General features: G+C 34.1%; 1 non-coding gene across 1 annotated transcript; it reads right to left on the bottom strand.

Annotated features, from left to right (window-relative positions):
* Positions 1 to 4,958: 4,958 nt before the first annotated feature.
* LOC112099383 lies at positions 4,959 to 5,062 on the bottom strand. The gene has a single exon (XR_002906187.1). It is a non-coding gene; the product is annotated as a small nucleolar RNA R71 (small nucleolar RNA).
* Positions 5,063 to 5,669: the final 607 nt, after the last annotated feature.

Raw genomic sequence — 5,669 nt, 5'->3', positions numbered from 1 at the left:
TGGCTTTTAATTTCTTTTATTTTATGTTATTTCATTTCATTTAAGAAAAACTTGTTAGTAATTACAAAATTGTTTCAAGCAGTTGCTTCTAAATACCAATATGTATTATTTTATTTATTTGCGATGGCTAGTTTGGCTTTAATTTAAGATTTGTCTTTGAAATTTAGATATTTCTTTATTCTTGTTACATAACTAAATAATATAATATTTATACTTGATTGATGACTTAAAATGATAATATGTTAGTTTGTTAATTTTTATGCAGCTAGTATGGTAAGAAATTGTTTTTGATAAGACAATAGTGAAAACAGAGATAACAATAAGATTAATCATTTAATGATGCAAAATATAGGCTTCATCATGTTGGCTCCTGCAAATTTAAGACCTAGATGTTGTTATTACTAAGAATAACAAGTAGGAATTTTAATCAATGTTGTCAGTTTCAACTTTTCTTTTTCAGTCTTTCTATTGTAATGCTCTTGAGATGTTATGAATTAAACAAATACAAGTTCTTAATCACACGCTCTTATTAGATGGGAAGCATCATAAAAAGAAGAAGCAAATTCTCAAATTGGGTGGCCAAAAAAACTTGTGGCAATAAATTAAGTCTTTTGAGCAAGCTGGGGGATTCAAGCCTACTGTGTGGATTGAATAGAAAAGTAGCAACAAGTGGATAATGAGTCCAATGAAGCCAATAACTAATGCTACTTTAATTTGGTCACCGTATTAAGGTGCTTGGAGGTAAACTTGTGGCCAACCTACTAATGAAACGTAAAAATGTCAAAGATTTTTAGTTTCATCGTCGCCTAAAATTATTGATTGCTCAAGACTTACCAGGGAAGAGTGTTTGATTGAAAAGTTAAAATAGGCTCTCAAAGACTCTATCTACCCTTGTTTTGCAAGGGGATGCAAATGACCTTGATAATCAGTTATTTCTTTTATCTTTTATGAGTCCTTTTGCAGTAATCATTGTTGAGTGTTAGAAAATGTATATTTATAAAGGTAAAAATCGTCATTTTACATTTCACGTTTTACTAACAACCCTTGCTTTTATGTATTTAAGCTTCTTGTAATTTAATTATGTGTGTTTTATTTTAATTAAGTATTTTATGTATTTTAGGGGCATCATGGTCATTTCACAATAAACGAGAGATCAGACTGCAAAACGGACATCACTTTTGAACTCAGGATGGTCGAAAACCTTAAGAGGAGCATAAAAGGAAAAATGGCATTGTTCACATGTACGGTACTATTCACGTGTACGGTACTGTCTACGTTACTGTTCACGACATTGTTCACAAAGACGGATCGATGACGTGGCTTTGACCGATGATGTGGCATTGACTGATGAGGTGTCACGATCTTGTTGGACTAAAATTCTTATGTACTGTTGACGATCAAGTGGCAGCATATCAGTGGACCAAAAATCTCGTGTACGGTACATGCATTACACAGGATTATTTTCAACCAAACCGCGTCATTGTTCAACCCAGGTCAAACCGTGTTACTGTTCACCCACGTGGTCAAACCGCGTACTGTTGACTGATGACGTGGCGCAATCTTGAGCGTCCAAACTGTTTTTAATCCGATGGTCACGATTTACTCAATGTATCTATAAAAAGGGGGCCTTCCCTCCCTAATTTGATATCTCTGAATCCACTTTTGGACTCCATTTTCTGTAATTCCTTCTCCATCTTGTATTTTCTACGTATTTTAATAAATTCCCATTTTGCCCCTAGTTCAATTATGAGTAGATAATTTTCTTTCAAGCTTGGGTTGAAGGTGAAGTCTCAACATGTGTCATAGGCTTTATTTGGTAAATTTATTTTCTTTTCCCCTCTAATTTTTGTGGATCATTTGACTTTTCGTCGATAAATAATAATAATCTTGTCTAGATACCGCCTTGGTTACACCGGCTCCATAGTACAAGATTATTATTATTTGGCACGATAAGCCTTTAGCACCATATTGATTAGAGCGTGGTTCATGAGGTGTGGATTTCCCTCTCATGATTTAATTGGTATTAATAAGGAATATTTAGCCTATGGTGCATGTTGATACAGATCCAGATACCCAAGTGTTTCATTTCAATAGATTTCTCTTCAATTTATTCTTGCCATTTCAATTCCAATTTTAAGATAATCTAAGTCACTTTCACCACAAATCCAACCACCCATTTACAAAATTAATTCTACACATAATTAAAATCTACCTACTCGTAGGATCGACACTCGTCACCATTAGTCTATTCTACAATAGATTCGTGCGCTTGCGAGTTCAATAAAATTTGCACAACAAGTTTTTAGCACCGTTGCCAGGGAGGTAAGTTATTTTAATTTGTAGAATTAATTTTTGTGAATAATTTCTTTTATTTGTTTTCTTGTATTTTTTTCTTATTAAAAAAAAGAAAAAAAAGTGAATCTGCATTTAGAGGTAATAATTTCTTTTCTTTCTCTATTCTTTACAATTCTGCAATTTAATTTTTAAGTTATTTTTCTTTGTAATTTTTTTATTAATTTATTTTTAGTTAATTTATTTTCACGTATTTTTTTTAGTGTGTTTTTATATTAAGGTTGTAATAGCGCAATAAGGTTAGTATCGTAATTTCTCCCTCTTTTTTATTTTTATTTGTTTTGTTCCCATCTTTATTTTTATTTTATTTGTTTTGTATGCATGGTCGTAGGTCATTATTACCTAATCTTGAACCTATAGACCTTGAACTAGAAAAAACACCTCGCACACACAAGCACGTTAAAAATAAATTTGGAATGGATTTACAAGCACCACAGGAGAGGCCATTTAAGGACTATTTTAGTCCTTTAGCTAACTTGAGCACTGTTGAGTGTTAGAAAATGTATATTTATAAAGGAGAAAATCGTCATTTTACATTCCACGTCTTACTAACAACCCTTACTTTTATGTATTTAAGGTTCTTGTAATTTAATTATGTGTGTTTTATTTTAATTAAGTATTTTGTGTATTTTAGGGGCATATAGTCATTTCACAATAAACGAGAGATCAAACGGCAAAACGGACATCACTTTTGAACTCAGGACGGTCGAAAACCTTAGGAGGAGCATAAAAGGAAAAATGGCACTATTCACATGTACGGTACTATCTACGTTACTGTTCACGACATTGTTTACACAGACGGATCGATGACGTGGCACTGACCGATGATGTGGCATTGACTGATGAGGTGTCATGATCCTGTTGGTCTAAAATTCTTATGAACTGTTGATGGTGACGTGGCAGCATATTAGTGGACCAAAACTTGCGCGTACGATACATGCATTACACAGGATTATTTTCAACCAAACCGCGTTACTGTTCAAAACTGGGTCAAACCATGTTACTGTTCACCCATGTGGTCAAACCGCGTACTGTTGACTGATGACGTGGCGCAATCCTGAGCGTCCAAACTGTTTTTAATCCGATGGCCACGATTTACTCAATGTATCTATAAAAAGGGGGCCTCCCCCCCTAATTTGATAGATCTGAATCCATTTTTGGACTCCATTTTCTGTAATTCCTTCTCCATCTTATATTTTCTATGTATTTTAATAAATTTTCATTTTGCCCCTAATTCAATTATGAGTGGCTAATTTTCTTTCAAGCTTGGGTTGAAGGTGAAGTCTCAACATGTGTCATAGGCTTTATTTGGTAAATTTATTTTTTTCCCCACTAATTTTTGTGGATGTTTTGACTTCTCGTCGATAAATAATACTAATCTTGTCTAGTACCGCCTTAATTTCACCGGCCCCCTAGTACAATGTTATTATTATTTGGCACGATAAGCCCTTAGAACCATATTGATTAGAGCGTGGTTCATGAGGTGTGGATTCCCCCCTCATAATTTAATTGTCATTAATAAGGATTATTTAGCCCATGATGCATGTTGATACGGATCCAGATACCCAAGTACGTCATTTCAATAGATTTCTCTTCAATTTATTCTCACCATTTCAATTCCAATTTTAGAATTTATTTTCGCCATTTCAATTCTAATTTTAGGATAATCCAAATCATTTTCACCACAAATCCAACCACCCATTTACAAAATTAATTCTACACATAATTAAAATCCACCTCCTCGTGGGATCGACACTCGTCACCATTAATCTATTCTACAATAGATTCGTGCACTTGCGAATTCAATAAAATTTGCACAACAAGTTTTTAGCGTCGTTGCTGGGGAGAAAAAAAAAGTGAATCTACATTTAAAGGTTAGTATTTCTTTTCTTTTTCTCTTCTTTAAAATTCTGTAATTTAATTTTCAATTTATTTTTCTTTGTAAATTTTTTTTTGGTTTATCTTATTAATTTATTTTTAGTTAATTTATTTCATGTATTTTTTTAAGTTTTTTTTATATAGAAAGCTTGTAACAACGTGATAAGGTTAGTATCGTACTTTCTCCCTCTTCTTTATTTTTATTTGTTTTGTTCCCATCTTTATTTTTATTTTATTTGTTTTGCATGCATGGTCGTAGGTCATTATTACCTAATCTTGAACCTATAGACCTTGAACTAGAAAAAATACTTCGCACACACAAGCACATTAAAAATAAATTTGGAATGGATTTACAAGCACCACAGGAGAGGCCATTTAAGGACTATTTTAGTCCTTTAGCTAATTTGAGCACATCATGTATAAGATACCCAAATGTAGCTGCTAGGAGCTTTGAACTAAAACCTAATGTGCTAAATTGTCTCCCCACATTCTATGGCTTAGAAAATGAGGACCCATATAATCATTTGAATGATTTTCATGCTATTTGTCAAACATTTAAATATGAGAATTTTTCAAACGATGATGTTAAACTCAGATTATTCCCATTTTCTTTAAAGGATAGAGCTCGTTCATGGTTAAATACTTTGCCTGCTAATAGCATTACATCATGGGAACACATGGTAACTAAATTTTTGAATAAATATTTCCCAGTGCATAAAACCAATGCTATTCGCAGGGAAATTTCAGAGTTTACATAGAGAGAAGACGAGCAGTTTTTCGAAACATGGGAGAGATTCAATGGGCTACTCTTGAAGTGTCCACATCATGGGTACGAGAAATGGCACCAATGCCAATACATTTTGGAGAGATTATTGCTGAATGTGCAAGAATGGCTAATGGCAACAAGTGGAGGAGAGCTAATGTCAAAAAGTGCATCAGAGATTTGGGAATTCTTCCAGCGACAAGCGGATAATTCCCAACAACGGAGTCGATCACTCAGGAATACTAGAAGAATTAAGGGAGTGAATGAGGTTCACATTGGCGAGTCAACTTCGGGAATCAAATAAGTCAAGGAGATGGTTGAAGGTCTCGCTCGACAAATAGCATCGTTATCGATTTCTAAATCAACAGAGCCACATGACCATGACTCATACTCAGATCAAGCCAATGCCATAGGTGTAATGAGGAAACCATCGAATTATAACTCAATTTTTCATGGTCTCAAGGATTCTAACAGAACGGACTAGCAGCTCTAGCTCCACCAATTCCTCAAAATCCTCAAGCCTCTCAGCCACCATTTAGACCATACAATCAGAACCACAACTACTCTCAACCCAGACCATGGGAGGATGCATTCCAGAATTTCAAGAATGTTACTCACTCTACGATTGAGCAACAGAACCGCACCATTGATGGACTATGAAATGAGTTGAGAGCAG

Source organism: Citrus clementina, unplaced genomic scaffold, assembly GCF_000493195.1.
Source record: "Citrus clementina cultivar Clemenules unplaced genomic scaffold, Citrus_clementina_v1.0 scaffold_4, whole genome shotgun sequence".
Taxonomy (NCBI): domain Eukaryota; kingdom Viridiplantae; phylum Streptophyta; class Magnoliopsida; order Sapindales; family Rutaceae; genus Citrus; species Citrus x clementina.
The sequence above is the reverse complement of the archived record's forward strand: the minus strand, read 5'-3'. Positions and strand labels throughout refer to the sequence as shown.